Source organism: Aotus nancymaae, unplaced genomic scaffold (assembly GCF_030222135.1).
Source record: "Aotus nancymaae isolate 86718 unplaced genomic scaffold, 86718_ANA_hifiasm-v0.15.2.pri h1tg000077l, whole genome shotgun sequence".
NCBI classification, from domain to species: Eukaryota; Metazoa; Chordata; class Mammalia; order Primates; family Aotidae; genus Aotus; species Aotus nancymaae.
The window spans coordinates 2,551,632-2,569,935 of record NW_026988492.1 but is presented as its reverse complement, the minus strand read 5'-3'; the positions used below and the strand labels follow the sequence as shown (position 1 = coordinate 2,569,935).

At 42.4% G+C, this 18,304-nt stretch overlaps 1 long non-coding RNA gene across 1 annotated transcript; it reads right to left on the bottom strand.

Annotated features, from left to right (window-relative positions):
* Positions 1-291: 291 nt before the first annotated feature.
* LOC110567075 (uncharacterized) lies at positions 292-17,501 on the bottom strand. Its single transcript, XR_010339509.1, has 5 exons — positions 16,822-17,501; positions 15,605-15,675; positions 11,541-11,656; positions 7,362-7,433; positions 292-1,396 (listed from the first exon to the last, which is right to left on the bottom strand). It is a non-coding gene; the product is annotated as an uncharacterized LOC110567075 (long non-coding RNA).
* Between the last annotated feature and the right edge of the window lie 803 nt (positions 17,502-18,304).

The following is an 18,304-nucleotide window of genomic DNA, read 5'->3' as shown; positions in this document are numbered from 1 at the left end:
CAATAAGAAGTCAGGCTCATGTGGTCAGCTTCACTGCATGTGTGTGTCTGTGTGTGTACATATATGTTTTGTTTTGTTTTTCCCAAGACAGGGTCTCACTCTGTCACCCAGACTGGAGTGCGGTGGCACAGTCATAGCTCAGTGAATGAAACCTCAAATTCCCATCCTTCCCTTAGCCTATGTAGCTAGGAACACAGGCACACACCACCATGCCTGACTAGTTTTTAACAAATTATTATTATTATTATTATTTTGTAGAGACAAGGTCTCCCTATGTTGCCCAGGCTGATCTCAAACTCCTGGCCTCAAGTGATCCTCCCACTTTCGCCTCCCAAAGTGCTGGGATTACAGATGAGCCACCGCCCCTGGGCCTCACTACATGCATATTTAATCGAACAGTATGGCATAGGCATTATTTGAAGATGTTGCTGAAATGCTTTATCTCTTTATAAAAGCCAAGCATTTATTCAATAAACATTTCACAAACTCTAAGAAGGCAAGGTAAGAAGCTTATAGTTGGTAGAAAGAGATAAACTTGAGGTAGAATGACAGGCTGGATATGTTCTAAGAAAAATGGATGGACCATCAGGAGAGAAGTTGATTCTGTCTTGGGCCAGAGGATGCACTCTGTCTATTTCATGTAAAAAGTGGGGAGGAGAATCGAACCAGGTGATTCTACAAATATCATGCCTTGCTTACTCCAACTTGAAAGCTTTCATGTGATGATATCTTTAGCAGAGGTACAAATACGTTTTTACTTCCTTAAAGCTGAAAGTGTTTTTGGACTAAGTCAGGGAATGACGGCACTGAAAACTCTCTCTTCCAAATAAAAATTGCTATTTTATGCAGATGCGGCTGCATCAGCTGGACTTCCTTACAGTCTGCACGATGCTCACCTTCCTAAGTTAGATGCTGCAGGTGAGCTGATGATATGCTCCCTCCTTTCTTTTGAAGACGAAAATGACAGCTGTCCCTAACACAAGGCTTTGCCATCTGTATCCATTAGGCAAGCCAATTTAATTTTTAGGATAATAGGACTTTCCAAGCCTTCAAAGCTAAAGGCAAAGGAAAAAAATAAAGGACATCTTAGGCTTACTCAGACTCTGGAAGTGATTTTTCTCTCTTCTGTATATTATTGAGATAATGGAAACTGTCAATACCGCTGTATTTACTCCATAAGATCCTGTTCTGTAATTGTATTTGAATACCTATTACAACAAAGGGAGAATAAAAGGCAGAGTGGGATGATGTGTCAGTGTTGGAGCTTGAGAGAACATACACATCGGTGCAGATGGGGTTCTGTGTGGAGCGGTCGTGAATGTCAGAACACATCAGGGCATCAGAAGGACTCAGCCATTTCAACATGTTGCGAATCTGGGACGTCGTTCTGTGTTTCCTATAGAAAGGCACAAGCAGAATCAATCAAATTGGGTTTTAATTAGAACACGAGTCAATCAGGAGACTAAATTCCAAGGCTAATTCTAGCACTGTCCAAAAACCAAAACAATAACAAAAAAGAGCTCAATTAGACATTGTCTTCTCGTTCCCAGCTCAAATGGAAGCATCTGCCTAATTAGAAAAAGACATCATTCATCCAACACAAATTAGGAGGCTCTTCCATGAAGGTTGCATGCAAAATTGTGTGAGGATGGGTAAGAATTCCTATAACTCCCAAGAACATGTTTACAGAATTACACAGCCTTTGATGAAATTCTCATTGCATCCTGCTCTCAGGGTTGCATGAAGGGAGTTATCCTTATCTTTAAGTGAACAAATGCCAAGAATATCCTACCCAATAGCCTCTCTCAGCAGAGCAAGAAAAACGTGTAAGATTTTTTTTTTGACTGAATGCACATTTAGCTTTCCCTTTTCTGTGCTGATTATATTTCCAAACTCATTTCTATCGAATTGGCCTAGCTGAAAATTTAATTGGCTTCATCCAAGACAAAAATAGGTTTCATAACAGTTGTACTGATTTTTTTAATGCAAAATAGAAAAACAAAATAATGCAAGGGCATTATCTATTCAGGGATGCCAATCTCACCCCGCATTCCCATGTGAGTGATTCCATCCAGACCCCAGATCGGTCATCTTCAGATGCCCAGAATATTCTTATACTTGTGACCGTATGAAGCAACTTATCGCTTGATTGAGAGGGAGTAAAAATTACCCATATTACAACTCTGCATTTTAATATAGAGAAAGTAAGTCCATTCAGTCACACATTTAGTGAGAGTTCCTCACCGAAGAACGTCTATTAAGAATCCGCCTGCACATATGTCTCTGTAGAGTACAAAACAAAGCTCACCTGTTTCTGAGGAAACTGAAATGTCAGTGCCTGAAAATAATATACTGTGCAAAGATCATATTTTGTTCATGTGGAATTCAGTTTTCGTGTGCAGAGTAAATTTTTAATGAAATATTTTTCTTCTCTCTGCCCAAATATTATTCCCAGAATATTCTTCAGAGACAAAAAGACATATAATCTTCAAACTCAATTTTTTCTCCAATTCAAGTCACACTCAGATTGAGATCTTGGGGTTTTGTATATTAATAAACCAACTGTGTACGTCATATTGCCTCTGGTTACCTGTGGCAGGTTGGTTAATACTTTAACACATCTTCACTAGGAAAGATTTTTCCTGATTTTGAAGCAAGTCAGGGAGTCAGTGTGAAACACAGCTCCAACCTAGAGAAAGACCTGCCAGGAATGTCCTGGAGATGACTCGAGCCCCAGTACCAAAGGGTTAAGATGGTCCATCCATGAAAATCTCTTCCATCCCTTTCTCAATCTCCTGCAGAGAATGTAGCCTTAAGCCCTCGACGTACTGAGAGGGAAAAATGGTCTCTCGCCAACATTTCTGTGGAAGACTACTGTAAGGCAACAAGAAATCACCTGTTCGTGTAGGAATTCACGGCAAAGAATTCAGTATACACCAGACTATCCATGTGCACTGCAAAAGAAGAGGTGGACAAAAACGTACATCCCTTCGTTCCTGGTCTCCAAGCCCCTTTCTTGCTCCGAATACATCTGCTTTCCTGACCTCTAAAACGTGCCTTAAGTACTCATCCCCACTTTGGTCTGTATCAACCTTTCCATCCAACTCTCTTTGCCTCTTCCAAAAGATGCCTCAAAAGATTCCTCACCTCTTTGATTGCCAAGATTTCCAGCGTTCGCTCCTTTGATAAAAATACTCTGACTTGTGTTCTCTCAGCTCTTTGTTTTGTTGAATACATTCACACATCCACACAGAACTGCACAGGGCTGAGGTGTCGACGGAGCTCGTGGGAGTTAGCTCACCGCTGGCCTCCACTCCCGCTCAGTAGCACAGCTTTCATGCTGTGCTTTGCCTGGGAACAGCCATCGATAGGACAAACAGAGGCGTCCCACAGGCAGTCCAGCCAGGGCTCAGGTTTGTGCCATGTGTAGCTCTGGCCAACAGGGTCAGTGGTAAATTGCTAACTGAAGTGGCTTTCTTGGGATTCAAACCAGGCAAATAGAGAGTGGTCAGTTTATATCCACAGTAGGCTAGAACAAAACAAGGAGATACATGATGACAAAGAGACTGCATTGATCTAAAGAGGGCAGAGAGAGTCATCAGATCCTTGATCTATCTCCAAGTCTAGTCAGCATCTATCTTGAGCAAGTCTGTTGGTTAAAACAGAAAATGCCTAAATAAATACTAAACCATCCATTTTCTCTCCAGATTTACCTCTTCTCTGCTTCCCCCAACACCCAAGAATCCCAACACCATTGTTCACGACTCTAGAATCTTCTGCCTCCCTCTACCCCTGTTCCTTCGGCAAATGCATCTCCCCCTACTCAAGCACGGAGGCTGTTAGAGAGAGCTAAGCCAATAGTCCTATGCCATCTGCTGAATGCAGAAGAAATGCTCTAAAGACTCTTTAGTTAAAAAGCATTGGCTACTATGTAAGAACAGTTGGAAGAAAATTGTCTGAAATGTAGAGGGGAAGGAAATTTTTGGAGACTATTTCCAGGAAGGCAGCAGACCAGAACAAGTGAACATGTGTTCGCATCACCAGTTTCAGAAAGCAGTTTAAGCAAATGACGAAGACTGGGGGTAAGAACCAACAATTAAAATATGGTTCAAAGCTGTCTTTGAAGGCCTGTGGAAAATAGGAACAAGAATCCAAGTAGCCTTTTCGGAATTGTGATGTGTAAGTGAAGATGGCTTTAAATGATGACAATTTTCACCTCGCTGAGTGTCATTGACAGATTTTTTTTTCCCGTCCGGGAAACTTTGTTTTTCTGTTTATTCCTGGTTCCTGACATCTGATTAAGAGCAATGAAATCAACCCACCTTAGATCACGGTAAGTAGCATTTAGCATTATGCTAGTCTGCAATTTGGGATGGGGGCCATCTTTACCACACCTGTGACAGAAATGCAGCTTGCCTTGCTGTACCATCGCAGTAATTAACTCAAAAGGAAAATGAAACGTGTTTTATAGTAAAATAAATGCCTTTTAAGATTTTTAAGCCAAAAAGACTCATTCCCAAAAACTATTTAATTTTATTTCCACTCTGAAAAGTCATCCCATCATCATCCCATTTCCTCCCTGCCCCTGAAAGATGGTACTTTTATCTAAAGCCAAAGTAGGCACTTTGATTCCTCAACCCAAGTCCTTATACCCTGTGTTTCAGCCAGCACACAGTCCCTACACCATGCTATGAGGGTGTTTCTCCATCACTTTCCCAGCCACAGTATATCTCATTGTCAGCAAAATTCCTGGTACCAGGAAGATCCCACAGATTAAAATTTCATTCTTTCATTCTCTACAGAATGCAAGTATTTGAATTAAAGGGAACCACAGAAAGTGGGTTTGGCATTAAAATCACCATGAAGAAGAAAAACTTCTCCTGCTATTTACTTTGTGGTAGAAAATATTCCTCAAAAATCAAACAACAGAAACTCCTTGCTGAAGCACGAACTAAAAATAGATACCATTGGCTCTACTCTAGTTTTCTAATAATCTCAAATGTCTCAGGACAAAATTAATTTTGTGTGTGTGTGTGTGTGTGTGTACATCTATAGATTTCAAAAAGCACCTACAGAAAAAGAGATCCATAAAAAACATGAAGCCAAATAATATTAGACACAAAATAATTGGAAATACTGGACTAGACAATGTGCACAACATTTTCCTTTACTTTTTAAACAAAATGCTGCTCTATCCACGTAATACCCAGTTCTCGGCCGGGCGCGGTGGCTCACGCCTGTAATCCCAGCACTTTGAGAGGCCGAGGTGGGCGGATCACGAGGTCAAGAGATAGAGACCATCCTGGCCAACATGGTGACTCCCCGTCTCTACTAAAAAATACAAAAATTAGCTGGGCATGGTGAACGCACCTGTAGTCCCAGCTACTCGGGAGGCTGAAGCAGGAGAATTGCCTGAACCCAGGAGGCAGAGGTTGCAGTGAGCCGAGATCGCACCATTATACTCCAGACTGGTGCCTGGCAACAGAGCAAGACTCTGTCTCAAAAAAAAAAAAAAAAATACCCAGTTCTCATACAACCACCTCATGCTTAGCAGAGTACACAGTCAATATGAACTAGAGCAAAACCAGATACAGATCATTCATCCTGGGTCTCTTTGAAGATGTCCAAAAGCACAGGTCTGGAGGGGAGGTGCCTGGCCAAGAGGGACAGGTCCTCTCAGGCTCGGACATCAGGCCACAGCAGGTGGCCCTGTGCCTTCCTGGCCACTTGACAATCCCTCTGAAATAGAGTTATCCTGGAGAGTGACGGATTACCAAACCTGGAGGCTACCGCCCTGCGCTGCCAGGGCCAGAACCATGCAAAGGGAAGGAAAGCCGCAGCACCTAATCCGTGACCCCGAGACAGCAATTCAGGGAAACAGAGCTGCCAATTTCAACTGGGTCAATATTTGGTCTTTGTTTTCAAAATTGCCCTTGGGCTTCAACTGTTTTCCTTCTGTGTGGGCTTTGGCGGAATAGGAAGCATGTCTATTTCCTGCAAACAGGCTTAAAATGAGAGGCAGTTTCCAACCATCTCAGTTAATGTCAGTTGAATAAATATTTCTCTGGTAAGAAACTTCCGTCTTCCCATTTGTACCATGAGTTGTGTTCTTCACTTTAGATGTCATCTCTTCTAAGGAATACGGTATCTGTTCTTAGCCCTAGTTACCATTCGGAAACAGAAGATATTAATAAGAGTATGCTGTCCTTCTCAGAACTCATGTTTCTGAGTTTCTTACGTATGAAATGTTCTGATATCTGATACATTGTAATGATGATTTATAAGGAGGTCAGAATCTGGCCCCTGGTTACAGTTAATGAGATGGGGGAGTTACCCGGCCCCCCCGCAGGGTGTGCAACAGGGGTTCAGCTCTCTGTTCAGTGCCGAGAGCTCAAAACCCTTGTGGGAAAGGGAGTGGAGCCACGGTGAGCACTTTGGGCTCCACCCCTACAGTAGTGTCTAGGGGTGGCTGCCTGCAACCCCGGTGTTGCAATGCTGTTTCAGCTCTGTCATCCACAGATGACTTACATGTTAACCAGCTCAGTCCCCCCTTAGCCTTTCTGCAAAGGCAGAGGGCCAGTGTGACAGCGTTCTGTATCCCGAGATTTTGTCCAGCGTCCCAGAAGAATCGGGTCACACAGAGACTTGAAGGATGAATACGGGGTTTAATTGAGTGGTGGAGGTGGCTCTCAGTGGGCTGGATGGGGAGCTGGAAGGGAGGATGGAGTGGGAAGATGGCCTTCCCCTGGAGTTTGGCTGTGCAGTGGTCAAACTCCTCCTGACTAACCGCGTCAAACTCCTCTTTGCATTCAGGAGTTCCTTCTCTTCTCTCTTTCTTTGCCACACTCTTCATCTGCTTGTCTCCTCGCCTCTCATCAGCTTCTGGAGCCTGGGGTTCGGGTTTATATGAGTACAGGATGGGAGCATGGCAGCCAAAAGGCAACTTTTAGGGTGTGAAAACAGGAATGCCCGTCCCATTTAGGGCTGTGGGCCTCCAGGCTTGAGGGTGGGGCCTTTGCCAGGGGACCAGCCTCTTCCACCCAGTATTTTAATGTCTCCTCTCCGTATCAGTAACATGTGCAAAATTTGGTGACTTTATCAGCTGCTTTCATCACAGATGAACAGCTCTCCCAGTGGTCCTTCCTCCCCGGTCTGGTTATCTGGCAATTGACTTATGAACACTCCCAGCATTAACATCCTGCCTCAACATACAGGACAAAATAAGCCTGTCTCTTCCAGTTCTCACAATGAAAATGTCTGTGTCTAAAAATGCCTTCCAAAATACTCACATAAAGAATGGTCCCACTTAGACCCTATTATGTTAAAAAACGAAACATCAAATCTTTGCATCGAATGTTTACCTGGGCTTAGCTGTGTGAATCACCGAGGCATGGCATCACACATTTTTCATGCAACTTCATCTTGGGAAGGGCCTAAGTGACACAAAGACAAATTGTTAGTGTTGTTTAGAAGAAAAAAGTGATATGCTACCTAAATATTTAGGACATAAATACTTTACAAAATGGTCCTTTGTAACCTGATTTCCATCCTGATTTTACCAGGTAACCTTGGTTCACTAAGTAAAGGACAGAGTAGCCCCCTACTTTCTTCCACCGCAATGGGGACACAGGTCTAGAGACAAGTATTTTGTGATTTTCAAGTCTTACACATTTTGGCAAATGGATCACTGGAAAAAAACTAATTTATGCCATTTTGCAAAAAAAACTATCAGGCTATCAGTTGTCAGATAACCAGATCAGGGAGGAAGGACCACTGGGAGAGCTGTTCATCTGTGATGAAAACTGCTGATAAAGTCACCGAATTTTGCACATGTTACTGATATGGAGAGGGGACAGAAAAATACTGGGTGGAAGAGGCTGGTCACCTGGCAAAGGCCCCACCCTCAAGCCTGGAGGCCCACAGCCCTAAGTGGGGACAGGCATTCCTGTTTTCACACCCAAAAGTTGCCCTTGGCCTCCCAAGCCCCCATCCTGTACTCATATAAACCCTGAACCCCAGGCTGCAGAAGCTGATTGATTTGTGGTTTTATAGACATGTATTGTATGACAAAATAATACTATTTTTTTTCTTCTTGATATTTAATAGATCCACATTTTTAAGCCCTTGGGAATTGATTATATATTGGGTTTTTGAGAATTAGATTATCAGATTCATCATTTGTTTTATAAATATGAAGGACCTAGCACCTTACACCTTACCACTAATCACTGAGAATAAAGAAGGTAAGGCTATAGTCTTGGCGTAGTGGAGTTTCCAAACTGCAAATGGCTAAGGACTAATCCTTCATTTTTCCAAGGTCAGTTGGCTAAGCCACAGTCCTATTAGGAAGGGAAATTTGGGGGAAAAAAGAATGTGGGCACTGCCAGGGAGAGTATTTGGCCATCTACTATTTTATATACTGTGCCTGAACTGAAAAAGAGAAGAAGAGAGGGGAAAAAAGACAAATCTACACCTTTGAATGAAATGAGCCACTTTCAATATGTCAGACAAACATGCATTGTGTTCACACCTTTCCTTATAACAGGTTTCTTTCAAATGAAGGTATATTTTTACACTAGCAATTCTTCTAAGATCAGCAAATGCCGAGTTTTTAAAAAAATCTGCAAGGTGCCTAATTCACATATGGACATTTAAGGAGGGGGTGGAGCTGGTTAGACCCAGAAGATACTCAGCATTTTCTAAATGTATACCGGTTCATCACTTTCCTCAGGAGGAAAGGCAAAAGCTGGCTTGCATTTTCCCTCGCTGTAAACATCGGTGTATTCATTTTCTGATCATAAAATAATAATGATTTATAATAGCAGCCCCTCCTGGTCTAGAATCTATTGGCTAGAATCATGTTACTAATGGAATTTGAGCTGTTTTCACTTATTATTCATGGTAGTACTCAGGTTCGGCTTTGAGCAAAATTGTTAAATAGGGAAAACTGATCTTTGCTGCCTCACTTCTCAGTACAAATTCCCCCTCGTGGGGAAATATAGACCGAGACCCCTACTTACTGGGGTATTTATAGCTAACACAGCACAAGATTCAGATTAACTCTTCCAGGGGTACCTGCACATTAACAAGGGATTCTTAACATCCCAGGAAAAGAAAAGTGATTCTCTGATTTTGAGATGCCTGGTCCTGATGGCCATCTAGAGTGGCGTGAGGGCCACAGGAGCTCTGGGCAGCACGTGGCTCTCCACCAACTCTGCCAACGTGGAAGCTGACTCTTGTAAGATCAGCGAAGCACTAATGTTAAGCATAGATATATCTATTAGTTATAAGTATATATTAAAGTAAGCATTTCAATTTAACATAGAATAGCACTTCGCAATCTATGATGTAGAATTTCTGTTCCCTGTGCTTTTTCAAAATACAGAATGCAAGACAAGATACATTTTGTTTTTTAAGTAAATTTCCATGAACTAAGGGAAAGAAGAAACTGCAGACTGTAGGTGAACTCACTGGTCTTCATCTCTCCATCATCTCTACCTAGTCTACAGATAGATTTCTTTTTTTTTGAGACAGAGTCTCACTCTGTTGCCCAGGCTGAATACAATGACATGATCTCAGCTCACTGCAACCTCCACCTCATGGGTTCAAGCGTTTCTCCTGCCTCAGCCTCCTGAATAGCTGGGATTACAGGTGTGTGCTACCACACCCAGCTAATTTTTGTATTTTTAATAGTGATGGGGTTTCACCATGTTGGTCAGGCTGGTCTTGAACCCCTGACCTCTTTATCTGCCTGTCCCAGCCTCCCAAATTTTTTCATTTTCTTTTCTTTTCTTTTTGAGACAGGGTCTCATTCTATTGCCCAGGCTGGAGTACTATGATGCTATCCTGGCTCACTGCAGCCTTAACCTCCCAGGCTCAGGCAATCCTCCCACTGCAGCCTCCTGAGTAGCTAGGACTATGGGTGCATGCCACCATGCCTGGGTAATTTTTTTTTTTTAATATTTTGTAGAGAAGAACTCTCACTATGTTGCCCAGGCTGGTCTTAAACTCCTGGGCTCAAGCAGTCCTCCCATCTTAGCCTCTCAAAGTGCTGGGATTACAGGTGTGACCCACCGAGCCTGGCCTATAGATACCATATTGATGAGAAAGAACAACAGAATGTCCATGGACCCCGTTGCCATAGCAACACTCTGTTTTCAGAATCGTTCCTGGGGAAAGACAAGAGCAGAATGGAATGAATTTTAGACAAAGACCAAAGTTCAAGTCATGGACTTGCCACGGTGAGACCCTGAGCAAATCCCATCTTCCTGAGCTGCAGATTCTTATCTACTGGAGAACTAGTCATCAAAAACACCTGCTGGCATGAAAAACATCTTGTATTTAAGAACACAGGGGGAGAAATGCCAGATATAGGTGAAGGGGAGGGAGGCAGCAAATCATACTGCCACGTGTGCACCTGTGCAACAACCTTGCATGTTATTCACATGTACCCCAAAACCTAAAATGCAATAAAAAAAATAAATAAAATAAAAAAATAAAAGAACACAGTAACAGGCAAACATGACTAATGGTCCAACCGAAGCCCCAACTTGGAGTGATAAAGTATGATTTTAAATATTTGAATTACTAGAAATAATGAATGGCATTCTTATTTCCTCTCCCACATCCATTATCACACTTGCACCTATTACAGCCTTCCAATTATGATTCATTAAGAAGGAAGAAATCTTTCTTCCGGATTTAGTGAAAGGCCCATTTTTAATGTAACTCGGGTCAAAGTTGCCTTTTCTGTGTCGGGTAAAATTACGTAACTACCTCCAGAAATAGGAATACAGAATTGGTAAGATAATAGCATTTCCAATAACTAATGAGTCTGCTTGTCTGGTCTATGCAGTTGATGTTCCATACAGATCCGTATTTATCCTGTAGTCAAACACAGGCCAGAATGAGGAGGGGCAGCTGAATGCCAGTTTTGGTTTGTGGCGTCATCGTAAAGGGAAAGCCCTGTCGATCGCCCTGCTTCGCCCTTTTTCCGCGAATTACCTAATGGTTAACTGTATCTTGAGAAATTGAATTTTCCCTACTTCTCCTCGGGCAGGAACCAAAAACAAGAGGTGGTCTAAATAGGGTTAACAGAACTTTCCTGACACTGAGTGAGGATCGTGGGCTGGATCAGTGCCTTTATTTTCATTTCACGTCATTGTCAGATGAACCCTTTTTAATAATAGACTACTCTTAGAGTCTCTGATTTAAGTAGTGACTATTGATTGACTAGTTAGAACTTCCGTGCTTTATGAATTGTTCTCTAGAGGTGATGAAATGAGGAAATCAATGCTCTTATTTGCGTTTATAGTCAGTCTACAGAGTGAATTGGATTTTGAAACAGCAGAGACAAAGGGATATTTTAGAATGCCATTAGTTGAAGGATAAAATTAAAGAGGGCTAATGATATCAAGACAAATATTGCTAAAAATATTGCTAAACACTCTGAAATCAGTGATTCATGTGAAAAGAGTCACACGACATATGGCTTTCTTTAAAATAGACATTGTCGCCTTCATTACCATTTCCTTGCTTACCTAATGCGTGCAAAGTCGTCTGATGAGCTTGGAGTCAGGGTTCATTGTGGTTCCGTGGTCTTTAGCAGGGGCCTTTGTTCTAATCTGAATCTGGGTTCCTTTTCCTATAAAACGGGCTAAGAATAGTTTTTCCTCGTAGGATTGTAAGAAAGAATAAATGAGATAACACATAAAATGGTGTCTGGCTTATGAAAAGCAAATGGTAAGTGTCATCGTACTCATATTATTGCTATCATTATCGCTAGTACAGAGTGGACCCTCAGTATGTGTTGATGGAATACACTCCGGAAACAAGTTTTCAGAAGTCTGTCACTCCTTGCCTGCGCTGATGTACCTCCCATGTCCCATCCTCACTTGCACTATTTTACCTTTAAGTGTCCTAGAACTTAGTAGTCCAAACCAAGACCCCCAACTCTGCCATTTGGACCTTTGGGTGTTAGTTAACTGAATACACTCCTCTTCCAACAAGATGCAGCCCCCTGAGGCCTCCCCACACCCATCCCCTATAACTAACACTGCTCAGCTGGCCTCATTTCTGTAACCACTGGCCTCCTATGCGTGAGCTTCACTGTGATGGGACTCCTTTTGTGCATATTATCCTAAGTGTGCTCAGCTTGAAGCCTCTGTAGGCTCACTACTTTGTCCACACTGGCTAAGACCTAACACCCTCTTCCGTATTTGACCATCCAGCTCACAGTCCTTCCTTCTGTCCCTCCAGCATGACCAGTGACAACTCCTTGCACTGTACTTCATTATTCCAAATGTTGAAATGTTCTTCAACATTTTCAACCCTGGAAATATTTCCCTGTACTTCATTATGCCAATTAGAACCGCAGCAACGCTCTGAGCCACTCTGGTTTCTCCAAGTCCCAAATCACGGAACACCTGTGCCTGCCTGACCTCCCATCCACTTCACTCCTAAAAAGACACTAAAGCCATTCCTAACTCTACTCACAAACACCAGTGCCTGGGTTCTTCCTCTTCTTCCAGACCAGCTGCCCCTCCCGGCCTCACTTCCCCGCATCTCATTTCCCCACCTCCCTGGTGTCCATGAATTATTTTTTTATAGAATCGCCCACTCTCTCGTTCACTCGCCTTTCTGCCTACTCATGTTCTGCATTCCTAACTTTAGGTAGGCCTGTGACCTGCTCTTTCTTAACTGCTGACTGCTATTAGAGATCAGAGGCGTCTTCTGCGTGAGTCACTGAAAAGGCATATAATTACCCCTTATCTGGTACTCTCACTTTGCTTAGCAATGCCTTTATTCATCTTTACTTTAAATTCGGGGATACATGTGCAGAACGTGCAGGTTTGTTACATAGGTATGCACGTGCCATGGTGGTTTGCTGCATCCATCAACCCGTCATCTAGGTTTTAAGCCCCGCATGCATTAGGTGTTTGTCCTAATGCTCTCCCTCCCCTTTCCCACAGTCATCTGACAAGCCCTGGAGTGTGATGTTCCCTTCTCTGTGTCCATGTGTTCTCACTGTTCAACTCCTACCTATGAGCAAGAACATGTGGTGTTTGGATGTCTGTCCCTGTGTCAGTTTGCTGCAAATGAGTTTCCAGCTTCATCCGTGTCCCTGCAAAGGACGTGAACTCATTCTTTTTTATGGCCGCATGGTGCTCCATGGTGTGCATGCGCCACATTTTCTTTATCTAGTCTATCACTGATACACATTTGGGTTGGTTCCAGGTCTTTGCTATTGTAAATAGTGCTGCAGTAAACATATGTGTCTTTATAGTAGAATGATTTGTAATCCTCTTTACTTTTTATAACCTTTCCCAAAGTCACTATTCAAGTCCCTTTTATTGGCCTCAAGCCACGGCCCTGGTCCTAACTTCCTTAGAAATCTTTAGGCCTAAACTTTACACACACACACACGCATGCGTGCATATGTACACACACAAACGCACAATCGTACCCCCTCCACCCCATGTCCTCTCTCCTCTACCCACGTTCTCTTCTATACTTATAATTTCAAAAGAAGTGTCTCTCCTCTTTATAGAACTAATCCCAATTCTCATAGCCCTAACCAATCTTTTCTGCTTGTTTTCACTTCTACTTAAATTCATTCTTTTCTTTCCTTTTTCTATAATTATTTCCTCTTGCCTGAATCCATTTCCCCACTATCTGCAAAACATTCTCAAATCTGCCCACACATTAATTTTAAAAACTTGTATTTCTTGAGGGGAAGTTGGAAGGAGAAATGAAGGGAGAAAAAAGAATATAATGTGTTTATTACCACTGCACTGTACACTTAATATGATAAAGATAGTAAATTACATACATATATTTCATCTCAATAAAAATAAAATCTGTATATCTTCATTTGACTACTTTACCATCATTCCCAACAGCATTTGTGAAAGGTTCATCTCCATCTCCCAATCACTCATTCCTCTGCTCTTTCTAAACTAACTATACCTACACCTGTTACTGAACTGAACGTGGATCCACCTGCCCAGTGGCAAAGCCAAATACTGACTTCAGGATTCTAGCAGGACAAGGTGGGACGTTGACTGCGGGGCCCCAAGCAAGGAGAATTAGACAGCTCAGGCTCCAGACCCAGATCCCCTGACGGCTCACAGGTGAGGGTTTGCAAAGGCGGAGAGGCAGAAGTTACAGGCAAATTCATATGTTCACACATGGAGGTTGTACGTTGATTTGACCTAAAAATGTAAGACATCTCAAAAACAGCGGTTCACAGGTTATGGGGGATGCAATGACAGAAAATTTCTGACGTGTGATTGGTTAGGGAGATGAAGCTTTGTCAAAACATTTGGGGTCAGCAGAAAAAAATGCTATCTCTCGTTTGTGGGCATGATCTCCAGGCCTCTCAGGAAAAATTTAGAAAAACAAAACCAGTGGTCAGAGTTCAAGTCCTCAGACCCACTTATCTGAGGTCTGTCTGCCAGCAGATCCATTTAGTGGGCTTTTTGGATTCTGGAAAACAGCTTAGGAACCTCCTTTGCTATTGTTTTCAGCTAGTATCAGCTTCTTGCTTATCAAGTTGCCTATTTACTGCTCAGGGCTAACTAGATGCCTGGAATTTTTCTTAAAGGAACTCAAGATTTTCCTTAATTTCACTTTTGGGGAAAAGGAATGTGGTCCCTTAAGAGAGGTCCCTGCTCCATCTCACACCCTCCCAAAAGCATCTCCTCCCTCAAAGGTAACCAGTAACCCATGAGTATTCTAGTTTTCTAATTCCCATCCCCTTGATTTTTCTGTATCATTATAAAATATTTTCCCCTCCTTCACAAAACATTCTCCGTCCCTTCTTTTCTCTATTCATTCTTCTCTGGGCACATTTAGGTTACTTTCATTCTTTGGCAATCTCCCAAAATTTTCATCTTGCTTATCTTATCTCTCTTGTACTTCCCTTTTGACCATTTCATCTACCTCTCTAGCATATATGAGGATAATTACTAAATATATGCCTCAACCTGAAACCCAAGCTTCTGACCACAGGGTATGTCCACAAGTGTTCCAAAGCCTTCTCATTCACAACATGTCAAACAGGTTTGTCCTTACAACTATATATCTATCTACCTGTATCCTATCCATCTATTCGTCCATTCATCTGTCTATTCATCTATCTAACCTATCCATCCATCTATCCATCTGTCTATTCATGCAGCTATCAATCTATTCATCCATTTATCTATTCAACTATCTACCCTCCTATCCATCTGTTCCTTTCTCCATCTATCCATCCATCTAACTATGGATGGATAAATATCCATTCATTCATCTATGTCTATCCATCCACCCATCCATCTAGCTATTCATCTATGTATCCATCCATCTAGCTGTGAAATCTATATATGAAAGCTGACAAAAAAAAAAAAAAAAAAAAAGCCCAAGTGCTCTTCCTTTGATCCTGGAGGGAAGTTTAACCATAGGCAAACAAGTGTTTCTCTTGCCCAACTCCCTAACCACCAATAAAAACTCCCAGCCACTCTTCTTTGCTTTTCTGTCAAGCCAGTTTTAGACTTGCTTGGGAGCCACTCTATTCTCTGTTAGAAAGCTTCATTCTGCGAGTAAAAAACCTTTCCCATACCTTCGTGGTGTGTAGGTGGCATCATCGGTCTCAACATCCAAGTCAAATTTTGGCTAAGATTCATCCTGGTTCTGTAGGGTGATTACAACAGGTACCTTATTAACGGTCTGTGCCTTACTGCAAATGTAAAACTACTCGGCCCAGCCTACACGCTGCCTTCCTAAATCCATTCGCCAATTTTTATGAAGCTTAGATTTATTTATTTTACCCTGAAGAATAATATTCCACAATAAAGAAGAACATTCCACTCTTTTCTTATTGTCTCTCAAATAAATTTTTGACCTAGCATTCAAAATCTTCTATGACCAAAATCCCAATCAAAACGTCTACACTTGTTTTCCATTCTTGTTCATATGCCCTAAAATCTCACTAAATTGTTGGCATCCACCTACCCTCAGCGGGCCTTGCATTTTCCTCTCTTTTTTTTAAGGACGGTGGCTGTTGCCAGGGCAACCAGCTGGGCTTGGATTTTGCTGAGAATTCTGCCCTGCGTTTTCCATTGCTCTGTTGCCTTAGATTGAACTGTCCTTGCCTCATTGCTTGCTGTCCAAACCTGAATGGCTCAGCTAGGATTTGTGGTTGCAAAGAGATGTAAAATTCATCCCAGATTAGCAAAATAATCAAAGATAACTTATTGACTCATATAATTTAAAAAGCTAAGAGTAGTTCAGGCTTCGGGTGAGGCTTGATACAGGGGCTCATATAACGTTCCCAGGATCTAGTTTCTCTCTCTTGGACTTGAAGTTCTGCAAGATTTCCATCCACCTCTCCTCACAATCCCAAAGCCAGTGGAGAGGTGGAGGTTCTTTTCCCATGATCCCGAAAAACCCCTGTATCAACTCTGATTGAGTCATCCTAGGTGATATGTTACCCTGATGCTAGTCATAGCTAAGAGGATGCAAAGCAATGAATGGTTTGGGCTCCAAAGGAAAATGGAATAATTTAATATGTATAGTACTACTAAATGAGTTTTGCTGAAGGTTTTCAAATAACAGTGGCTACATATATACTCTCATTTTCCAGGTTAGCCGGGCATGCTGGCATGTGCCTGTAGTCCCAACTGCTCAAGAGGCTGAGACTGAAGGATCATGTGATCCAAGGAGTTCAAGACCAGACTGGGCAACATAGTGAGATCCCTGTCTCAAAAAAAAAAAATTCCTCTAAGTGATCTCTGGTCCTAGAGAAACTAAAAAGCAACAGTGTTAAAGAGAAGTTACCTGTGTCATGCTCTTGTAGAAAAAATTTCCTCCTGGGCACGAAGTCTCTCCCATACTCCGGGACTACTCAGCCAAGGAGAGAGTTCCGAAGGCAGGGCTGGAGGAAAAGACTCAGGGATCATCTAGGAACTGAGGCTACATGTGCCGGCTCCCAAACTTGCTATTGTTCCTTCTTCAGTCAACAGGTGGTGTGCCCCAAATGCGTAGGGCAGTGGGAATTACAGCGGAGGAGCACGGCGGGAGTGTGAAGAGAGAAGACCAGAGGAAACAAGCTTCCATAACTAAAGTTGCCTTCTTGAGTTATCATTATAACTAAAGGTGCAAAACATGCCAACTTAAATTGCAAAATCTCTAAAAGCTCCCCATGCAATGCCAGTGAATTTTAATTTTTCTCTTTAAAATAAATATCATTACTAGAATTGGGAGGTCATTATGTTCAGTGAAATATGCCCAGCACAGAAAAAGAAATATCACGTGTTCTCACTTACATCTGGGAGCTATAAACGTTGATCTCATGGAGGTAGAGAGTAGAATGATAAACACTAGCGGCTGGGAAGGATGGGAGGTGGGGGGATGAAGAGAGGTTGATTAATGGGTACAAACAAACATTTAGAAGGAATAAGTTTTTTTGTTTTTGTTTTTGAAATGGAGTCTCATTCTGTCACCCAGGCTGGAGTGCAATGGTGCGATCTTGGCTCACTGCAGCCTCTGCCTCCCAGGTTCAAGTAATTCTCCTGCCTGAGACTCCCAAGTATCAGGGATTATAAGCGTTGGCCACCACGCCTGGCTTATTTTTGTATTTTTAGTAGAGAAGGGGTTTCACCACATTGGCCAGGCTGGTCTCAAATTTCTGACCTCAAGTGATCCATCCTCCTCGGCCTCCCAAAGTGCTGGGATTTCAGGCGTGACCCACCGTACCTCGCCAGAAATCAGTTTTAATGTTTGATAACAGTCAAGTGACTACAGTTAACAACAATGTATTGTATATTTCAAAATGGCTAGAAAAGAGGACCTGAAATATTCCCAATCCATAGAAATGATAGATACTCAAGGTGATGGGCACTTCTGAACACCCTGACTTGATCATTACACATTTCACGCATGTAACAACATACCACATGTACCCTATAAATATGTACAAACATTATGTAGCAATAAAAAATATACATGAATAACATTTTTGACCAGGTGCAGTGGCTCCTACTGTAATCCTAGCACTTTGGGAGGCAGCAGTGGGAAGATTGCTTGAGTCTAGGAGTTCCAGACCAATCTCAGCAACATAGAAGATCTCATTTCTGCAAGAAATAAACAAAATTAGCCAGGTGTGGCAGTATACACCTATAGTCCCAGATACTTGAGAAGCTGAGGTGGGAGGATCATTTGAGTCCCAGTTACTTGAGAGGCTGAGGTGGGAGGATCCGTGAGCCTGGGAGGCTGAAGCTGCAGGGAGCTATGGTCATGCCACTGCACTTCAGCCTTGACA